Genomic DNA, 10,009 nt, shown 5'->3' with positions numbered 1-10,009 from the left:
TGATCTCACCGGTCCATGAGTTTGAGCCCCGCGTCGGGCTCTGTGCTGACAGCTCGGAGCCTGGAGCCTGTTTCGGATTCTGTGTCTCCCCTCTCTGCCCCTCCCCCACTCATGCCCTGTCTCTCTCTCTCTCTCTGTGTCTCTGTCAAAAATTAATAAACATTAAAAAAAAAAAAAACTGCCAGAGAAGTGTGCCCGGTGTTCTCGATTCCCTAGAACTTCTGTGACAGTGGTATTCCTTCCTCAGGTGTCTAGAAGATTTCACCAGTGAGATCATCTGGGTCTGGATTTTGCGGAAAAGTTAATTCGGGGTTAAGTTTCTTTGATAGATATGAGTTCAGATTTCCTATTTCTCCCTGGGTCAGCTGTGGTTGTTTTGTTTTTCAAAGAATTTATCTGCAGGGCGCCTGGGTGGCGCAGTCGGTTAAGCGTCCGACTTCAGCTCAGGTCACGATCTCGTGGTCCGTGAGTTCGAGCCCCGCGTCAGGCTCTGGGCTGATGGCTCAGAGCCTGGAGCCTGTTTCCGATTCTGTGTCTCCCTCTCTCTCTGCCCCTCCCCCGTTCATGCTCTGTCTCTCTCTGTCCCAAAAATAAATAAACGTTAAAAAAAAAATTAAAAAAAAAAAGAACTTATCTGCTTCATCCGAATTTTCAAATGCATTGACAGGAAGTGGTTCCTAATATCCTCTTATTACCCTTTTTTATGCTTGTGGGATCTTTAGTGATGTCTCATTTTGATTCTTGATATTGGTAATCTGTTTTCTTCCCCCCCCCCTTTCATTGCCCTTAATAGAGACTTGTTGATTATATTAACCTTTGAATTTTTTAAAGACTTTTTATTTTTAATTATTTATTTATTTATTTTGGAGAGAGAAAGAGGGTGCAAGTAAGCAAGGGGCAGAGAGAGAGAGAGAGAGAGAAGCAGGGCTCACCCTAAGTGGGGCTTGAGCTCACCAGAACCAGGACTCGAACTCATGAACTGTGAGATCATGACCTGAGCTAAAGCCAGATGCTTAACTGATTGAGCCGCCCAGCCTCCCTAAGATTTCTTATTTGTAAGTAATCTCTGAGCCCAGTGTGGGGTTTGAACTCACGACCCTGAGGTCAAGAGACACGTGGCCTACCGAAGCCAGCCAGGGGTCCCTAACCTTTTTCTTCTTGATGTTTGTTTATTTGTTTGTTTTTAAGAGAGGGAGAGGGAGAGAGAGAGAAGGGGGGCAGAGGGAGAATCCCAAGCAGGCTCCACGCTGTCAGTGCAGAGCCCGATGCGGGTCTGAATCCCACAAACTGTGAGATCACGACCTGAGCCGAAATCAAGAGTCGGAGGCTTAACCAACTGAGCCACCCAGGTGCGGCCGGTGCCCCTAACCTTTCAAATAAACAGCTTTGCCTTATTGGTTTTTATATTGTATTTTTTCTATTTGGTTGATTTCTGCTCCTATCTATAGTACTTTATTTCCTACTTTGTTTTTACTTTGTTCTTTTTCTACCTTCTTAGATATTTGGCTTTTGAATTTTACTTTCTACTGTATGTATTAAAGCTATATACACTTCCCTCTAAACTTAGTGTTTATGGCATCTACAAGTTTTGCAAGTGTTACATGTTTACTATCACTCAGTTAAAAATGATTCCTTATTCCCATTTTATTTATTCTCTGACTCATGAGCCATTTAGAAGTATGCTGCTTAAGGGGTGCCTGGCTGGCTCAGTTGGTTAAGTATCTGACCTCAGCTCAGGTCATGATTTCAGAGTTGGTGAGTTCAAGGCCCGCATCAGGCTCTCTGCCGTCAGCACAGAGCCTGCTTCGGATCCTCTGTGCTCCTCTCTCTCTGTCCCTCCTCCACTGACTCTCTATCTCTCTCTCTCCCCCTCTCTCACCAGAATAAATAAACATTAAAAAAATTTAGGGGCGCCCGGATGGCTCAGTCTTGTACAGTTAAACGTCCGACTGTGGCTCAGGTCATGATCTCACGGTTTGTTGAGTTCGAGCCCCACATCCCGCTCTGTGCTGACAGCTCAGAGCCTGGAGCCTGCTTTGGATTCTGTGTCTCCCTCTCTCTCTGCCCCTCCCCCACTTGTGCTCTGACTCTCTCTCAAAAATAAATAAACATTAAGAATAGAACTACCCTGAGAAAGTAGAACTACCCTATGATCCAGCAACTGCGCTGAGTACTTACCCAAAGAATATGAAAACACTAATTTGGAAGGGATACATGCACCTCTATGTTTATTGCAGCATTATCTACAATAGCCAAGATCCGGAGGCAGCCCAAGTGTCCATCGATGGATGAATAGATAAAAAAGATGTAGTGAGTGTGTATATATATGTGTATATATATACACACACTATGTATATGTATATATATATACACACACACACAATGTGTATATATATATATATATATATACACACACAATGTATAGATATATATACACACACACACAATGGAATATTACTCTGTGGTGTATATATATATATACACACACATACATACACACACAATGGAATATTACTCAGCCATAAAAAGAATGAAATCTTGCCATTTGCAACAACGTGGATGGATCTAGAGAGTATAATGTTAAGCAAAATATGCCAGTGAGAGACAAATACCATATGGTTTCACTCATGTGGAATTTCAGAAACAAAACACAGGAAAAAAGAAACCGACCAAAAAACAGACTCCTCTACAGAGATACACTGCTGGCTACCAGAGGGGAGGTGGGTGGGGGGTGAGCGAAACAGGTGGAGGGGATCGAGAGTACACTTATCACGATGAGCACAGAGTAATATATGGAATTGCTGACTCACTGTCTTGTACAGCTGAAATGAGTATAACGCTGTGTGTTAACTACACTGGAATTAAAATTTAAAACGTTTAAAAAGTGACTGGATAATGTGTTCGCTATAATTTTCATCCCTTGAAATTTTTTTAAGATTTTATTTTTAAGGAATCGCTACACCCAACTTGGGGCTTGAACTCACGACTCCGGAGATCAAGTATCGCGTGCTCTACCTACCAACTGAGCCAGCCAGGTGTCCCTTGTGCCTTAAACATTGTCAGGCTTAAACGAGTCAGGCTGGCGCCGACGGCATGTAGCCCACTTGGAATTCTCTCTCTCCGCCCCTCCCCAGCAGGCTCTAAGAAAAAAAAAAATTAATAAAATGTTAAAGCTTGTTTATGGCCCAGAATATCGTGTACTTTGGTAAGTGGGCTGTTTGCGATGCCCTTCTTCCTCTATTTTTTGTTATGTTTGTTTATTTTTGAGAGAGAGAGAGAGAGACAGAATGCAAGTCAGAGATGGGCAGAGAGAGGGACGGAGACATAGTCAGAAGCAGGCTCCACAGCGCAGAGCCCAGTGCGGGGCTCGAACCCACGAGCCGAGAGATCATGACCCGAGCCGAAGTTAGTCGGATGCTTAACCCGCTGAACCACCCAGCCGCCCCTGTAGTGCCCTTCTTTTTCCCTAGTAACTTTCCTTGTTTTGAAGTCTGCTCTGTCTGAAATTAATACAGGTAGATCTACTGGGAACACATATATGTCTAAAGACCCATTTAGCTCCTTTTCCCCAGCCCATCCTGGCTGGCTGGCTATCAAGAAAAACTTACAAGGCATACCAAAAGGCAAAAAAAAAAAAAAAACACAAAAAAACAATTTGAAGAGACAGAGCGAGCCTCAGATGCAGACATGGCAGGGATGTTGGAATGATCAGACCAGGAATTTAAGACAACGATGATTCATATGCTAAGGGACGGACGTCACGGATCAAGTAGTCATGGATGTAAGAACAGATGGGCAGAGTCAGCAGAGAGATGGAAAGCCTAGGGGGAAAAAAAAATCCAAAAAGAGGTGTTGGGGGGAGAGGAAGCGTTCGAGTCCTGTGATTAGCGAGCCCGAGCCTCTAGACTGTGAACTTCACGCGTGCTGTTAGTTTTTCTCTCCCTCTCACGTGGGGGAGGACGGCTAGAGGCGGCTGCAGTTAGATAGTTCTCTCCCCGCAGGTGACTTAGGTTCTGGTTAACTAGTTTCTCCTTGGGGGGGGGGGGCGGTGAGCCCTGTTTAAAAAAAAAAAAGAGTGCTGTGATGAATTTCCAAATGGTTCTTTTTCTCCACTTCCTACCAGAAGCCCAAGGAGACTCCCCCCCCCACCTCTAATATTAACTCTGGGAACCAGCTTGAGCTCCTAGACATAAATCGCACAAAATTGTGGGGCCTTTCCAGTGAATGGGTCCCCCTGGCGTTTTTAACTCTCAGAATTGTGCACACTGAGCCTCCAGCGACTCATCAGTTACAGTTTTGATGTTCCCGCCTGGCCCTGCTTCCCACAGCCATTTCTGCCCACGCGTCTGTCCCCGGTAAGTTGTTATTTTCCGTATTCTCCTGTCAGTCTCTCCGGTCCTGGGGGGCAGGGGTTTGCCCCGGGTCCTCACCTCTCTTAAGGCTCCTGGTAGAGTTGTTGAGTTTTTCGTCTGCTCGGCTTTTCACTTGTTAAGATGGAGTGGTGACCTCCACGGTTCCTTACGTCTGAAACTGGAAACCAGAAGCTTCGTTTAAAGGGCCATATACACTTGAAAAAAAACGTATATGCTGCAGTTACTGGATGTAGTGTTCTATAATGTGTCAGTTCAAGTCGATTAATTGCATTGTTCAAATCTATACATTTTCTGACTTTTTTAAAAAAAGTAGGCTCCATGCCTAGTGTGGGACTTGAACTGATGACCCCAAGATTAAGAGTCATGTGCTCTACCAACTGAGCCAGCCAGGTACCCCCCCCCTTTTTTTTGCTTCTCCTGTCTGTTACTACATGAAGCATGTTAAAATATCCAAGTATGATTGTAAATGTGTCTACCTGTCCCTTTCTGTCAATTTTTGCTTTATACTTTTGAAGATATGTTATTCGGTGCATACAAGTTTATTATAGGTTCCTAATTAACTCATTTTAAATTATGAAATGTCCCTCTTAACTCTTATAATACTTCTATCTAAAGTCTACTTTGTCTGATATTAGTATGACCATGCCAGCTTTCCTTCTTTTACTTGGTATTTGCTTTGTACATATTCTCCCTTCCTATTTTTTTTAAATGTTTTATTTATTTGAGAGAGAGAGCATGCATGCACGAGCAGGTGAGAGGCAGAGAGAAGGGGAGAGAGAGAATCCCAAGTGCTGTTAGTGCTGTCAGGGAGGGGCTCAATCACACAAAACTGTGAGATCGTGACTGGAGCTAAAATAAAGAGTCAGACGTTTAACCAACGAAGCCACCCAGGAGCCCGCTCCCTTCCTTTTACTCTAAATCCACGGGCACCTGGGTGGCTCAGTTGGTTGAGCATCCAACTCTTGGTTTCAGCGCACGTCATGATCTCACTGTTGGTGAGTTTGAGCCCCGCATTGGGCTCAGCCTGCTTGGGATTCTCTCTCTCTCCCTCTCTCTGTGTCCCCACCCCCCCACTTGCTTTCTCTCTCTCTCAAAAGTAAATAAACATTAAAAAAAATCCATCTGTGATTTTTATATTTAAGGTAAAAAGTATAGATGCATCTGGCTGGCTCAGTGGTGGAGTGTGCAATTCTTGATCTCGAGGTCATGAGCTCTGTGCCCCATGGTGGGCATAGAGATTATTTGATAAAAAAAAATTTTTTAGGTAAAAAGTGTATAACGGGATCTTGTTTTTCTTCCAGTCTGACAATGTTTTTCTTTAATTGGAGTGTTTATTTTCATTTGCATGTAATATATTCAGGGATATGAATACATCTGCTGCTGTGTAACAAATCACCCCCAAAGTTTACGGGCTTTAAACAAGAGTAATCATTTACTGTCCCTCACTTGTTGTGGCTTAGGAACTCACGAGTGGCTCATCTGTATGATAACTCAGAATTCTCCACGTCCTTGCCAACACTTGTTACTGTCTGTCCTTTTAATTGCAGTCATCCTGGGGCACATGGCTGGCTCAGTGAGTGGAGCATGTGACCCTTGAGTGGAGCATGTGACCCTTGATCTCAGGGTTATGAGTTCAAGCCCCACAGTGAGTGTGGAACCTACTTAAAAAAAAAATTATAGCCTTCGTAGGGGGCTGAAGTGGTATCTCATTGTGGTTTTGACTTGCATTGTCCTAGTGACTCATGATTTTGAGCATATCATCATGTGCTTATAGGACACTTGTATGTGCTGTTTCAGAAATGTCTACTCAGATCCTTGGTCCATTTTTACATCGGGTCGTCTTTTCATTATTGAATTGTAAGAGCTGTTTATATGTTGTAGATACAAGTTTCTCACCAGATCTGTGATGTGCAAATATTTTCTTGCATTCTGTGAGTTGTCTTTTCACTTTCTTTATGCTATTCTTTGATGCACAAAGCTTTTTAATTTTAATGAAATCCAACTTATCGTTCACTTTCATTTCTAAAGGCTGTTACCACTGGTATAGAATTCTAGGGTAATAATTTCTTTTCTTTTAAGTTTATTTATTTATTTTGAGAGAGAGAGAGAGAGAGAGAGAGAGCATAAGCAGGGGAGGTCCAGAGAGAAGAAGAGACAGAATCCCAAGCAGGCTCTGCACCATCAGCACAGAGCCTGATGCGGGGCTTGAACTTACAAACTGTGAGACTATGACCTGAGCCGAGATCAAGAGTCGGACTTATCTGACTGTGCCATCCAGACGCCCCTGGGGTGACAATTTCTTTTTCCTTTCGGTGCTTTAAACATTTTATTCCATTGTCTTTTGACATCTGTTCTGGATTGAATTGTAGCCCCCCCCAAAGATAGGTTGAAGTCTAATCCCCAGGACCTTAGAATGTGACCTTATTGGAAAATAGTGTTGCAGATGTAACTAGTTAAGATGACGTCATACTGGGGGCGGCTGAGTGGCTCAGTCAGTTAAGCATCTGACTGTTGATGTCGGCTCAGGTCACGATCTCACAGTCGTGAGACTGAGTCCCGCATCAGGCTCCATACTCAGCTTAAAAAAAAAATATATGAGGTCATACTGGAATACGGTGTACCTCTAAAATATATGACTGCTGTTCTTATAAGACAATGGCCATATGGGGCTCCTGGGTGGCTCAGTCGGTTGAGCGTCCAACTTCGGCCCAGGTCATGATACCGTGGTTCGTGAGTTCGAGCCCCGCGTCAGCACAGACCCTCCTTCGGATCCTCTCTGTCCCCCTCTCTTCCTGCCCCTTACATGCTTGCGCGTGCTCTCTCTCAAAAATAATAAAATTAAAAACTTTACAAAGAGAGAGAGAGAGAAAGAAAAACGGCCATGTGAAGTGAGGGACACAGGGAGTCGTTGGGAGCTGGAAGAAGGCAAGAAAGGATTCTCCCTCTGCCGTCAGAGAGCAGGGCCCCGGGGACACCTTGATTTCAGACTTTGTAGCCTTCAGAAGTGAGACAGTAAATTCTCATTTCACACTGCCTACTTTGTTCTGGGTGCCCTGAGAAACTAACACTGCTACGTAGTTTCTGTGGAACGTTTAGACCCTCTTCTTTTCCTCTTGAGAGTAGTTTGACTGTGACTTTTTCTTTCTGGAGGCTTCCTGGTATTTTGGTTTTCTTTGGATTCAGTAGTCTACCAAAATGCCCGCGTGTTTTCTCCCCTTTGGTTGTCATAGTGTTTGGGACTCACTGAGATTCTTTAATCTGTGAGTTAATGTTTTCCATTTATTTTGGGAATTTCTCAAAACTTGCTTTTTAAAAAATTTGCTTCGGCGCGGGGGAGCCGGGGTGGCTCCGTCAGTTAAGTGTCCGGCTGTTGATTTGGGCTCAGGTCATGATCTCACGGTTCGTGAGATCGAGCCCTGCATCGGGCTCTGGGCTGACAGTGTGGAGCCTGCTTGGGTTTCTGTCTCTCTCTCTCTCTCTCTCTCTCTCTCTCCCTCTCCCTGCCCCTCCCCCCACCTTGCTCTCTCTCAAAATAAACTTAAAAAATGTTTTTAAATTAAAAAAATCAACATTGTAGACGTCTAATTTACAGATAATAAAATGCTCACATGACACACATATGGGTCATTGAGTTCTGAAAAATGTATACATTTGTATGATCCCCATACTAATCAAGGAATACTACATTTTTATTATTCCAAGAAGTCCTTTTTGTTCTTCTTTCCAGACAGTCTTCCCTAACTCCTCCGGGCGATCACAGATCTGGTTTACGTTGATGGATTAGCTTTGCATAGACTAGAATTTCATATAAATGAAAATGGCATTTTCCTGTGCACTTTCAGGGCTGGCTTCTTTCTTTCAATGTCACGGTTTTGGATTCACCCATGTTGTAAGCTATTCCTTTTTATTGATGAGTGACATCCAGTAAATGAAAATACTGTGATTTCTTTCTATTTACCTATTCATAAACGTTTGGATTATTTCCAGTTCTTTGGATATTATGAGTAAATCTTCCATGAACATTTGTGTAAAGCCTTTTTGTAGACATATGCTTTCATTTCTCTTGGGTAGATGCCCAAAAGGAATTTCTGAGTTATCACGTAAACGTATGTTCAACTTCACAAGAAACTGCCAACCTGTTTTCCAGAGTGAGGTACGATTTTACATTCCCTTCAATAATATGTGAGCGTTCCAGCTACTCCACACTTTTGCCAATGTCTGTTTTTGAGAGTCGTGCAAAATTTTAGCCTTCCTAGAAAGTGTGTACTGATATCTCTTTGTGGTATTAATTTGAATTTCTCTGGTAATTGTATGTAGATGTTGAATATCTTTGTGTGTTTGTTGGCCATTCATACATTTTCTTTTTGGAAGTGTCAGTCAAGGCTTTTACTCATTTGAAAGTTGGATTTGGGGCGGGGGGGGGGTGCCTGGGTGGCTCCGGCGGTTGAGCGTCCGACTTCAGCTCAGGTCATGATCTTCCGGTCCGTGAGTTCAAGCCCCGCATCGGGCTCTGTGCTGATGACTCAGAGCCTGGAGCCTGCTTCCGATTCTGTGTCTCCCTCTCTCTCTGCCCCTCCCCCATTCATGCTCTGACTCTCTCTGTCCCAAAAATAAATAAACGTTGAAAAAAAAATTAAAAAAAAATTATTTAAAAAAAAGCAGCATCTAGAACTACGATTAATTTATTATGTTTACCTTGTATGTTGCAACCTTGTTAAAATCAATTATTAATGCTGGGTTGGGTTTTTTTGTGTGTGTTTTTTTTTTTCCTCTGGTTTTTGCTAGAACACTTAGGATTTTCTATCTACATAATCATGTCATCCACAAATGGAATTTTACTTCTTCTCCAATCTGTTCCCTTTTATTTCCTTTTTCCTGCCTTATTGCCCTGGTAAGGATCTGTTACAATATTTAATAAAAGTGTGCCAGTAGACGCTCTTATCCTATTCCTGACCCCAGAGAGTGATCAGTCTTTCGCCAGTAAGTAAAATGTTAGTGGAGATCTTTGTAGATGACTTTTATTAAGTTGAGGAAGTTTAGGGGCACCTAGTTGGCTCAGTCCGAGGACCCTGATCTCAAGGTCGTGAATTCAAGACCCATGTTGGGTGTAGAGATTACTTAATATTTTTTTAAAAATTTTAATGTTTATTTGTTTTTGAGAGAGAGAGACAGAGTGTGAGCAAGGGAGGAGCAGAGAGAGAGAGAGAGACACACACACAATCCGAAGCAGGCTCCAGGCTCTGAGCTGTCAGCACAGAGCCCGATGTGGGGCTCCAGCCCGTGAACCGTGACATCGTGACCTGAGCCGAAGTCGGACACTTAACTGACTGAGCCACCCAGGCGCCCCTGTCGTCTTGACTTTTAAAAAAATCTGTCTCGGGGCGCCTGGGTGGCGCAGTCGGTTAAGCGTCCGACTTCAGCCAGGTCACGATCTCGCGGTCCGTGGGTTCGAGCCCCGCGTCAGGCTCTGGGCTGATGGCTCAGAGCCTGGAGCCTGTTTCCGATTCTGTGTCTCCCTCTCTCTCTGCCCCTCCCCCGTTCATGCTCTGTCTCTCTCTCTGTCCCAAAAATAAATAAACGTTGAAAAAAAAAAAATCTGTCTCATGGTATCCTTGTTCCCTTTTTCCACCTTTATT

Source organism: Lynx rufus, unplaced genomic scaffold (genome assembly GCF_022079265.1).
Source record: "Lynx rufus isolate CCGP_SWC_20201006 ecotype Redwood Valley unplaced genomic scaffold, mLynRuf1.p SCAF_16, whole genome shotgun sequence".
Taxonomy (NCBI): Eukaryota; Metazoa; Chordata; class Mammalia; order Carnivora; family Felidae; genus Lynx; species Lynx rufus.
The sequence above is the reverse complement of the archived record's forward strand: the minus strand, read 5'-3'. Positions refer to the sequence as shown.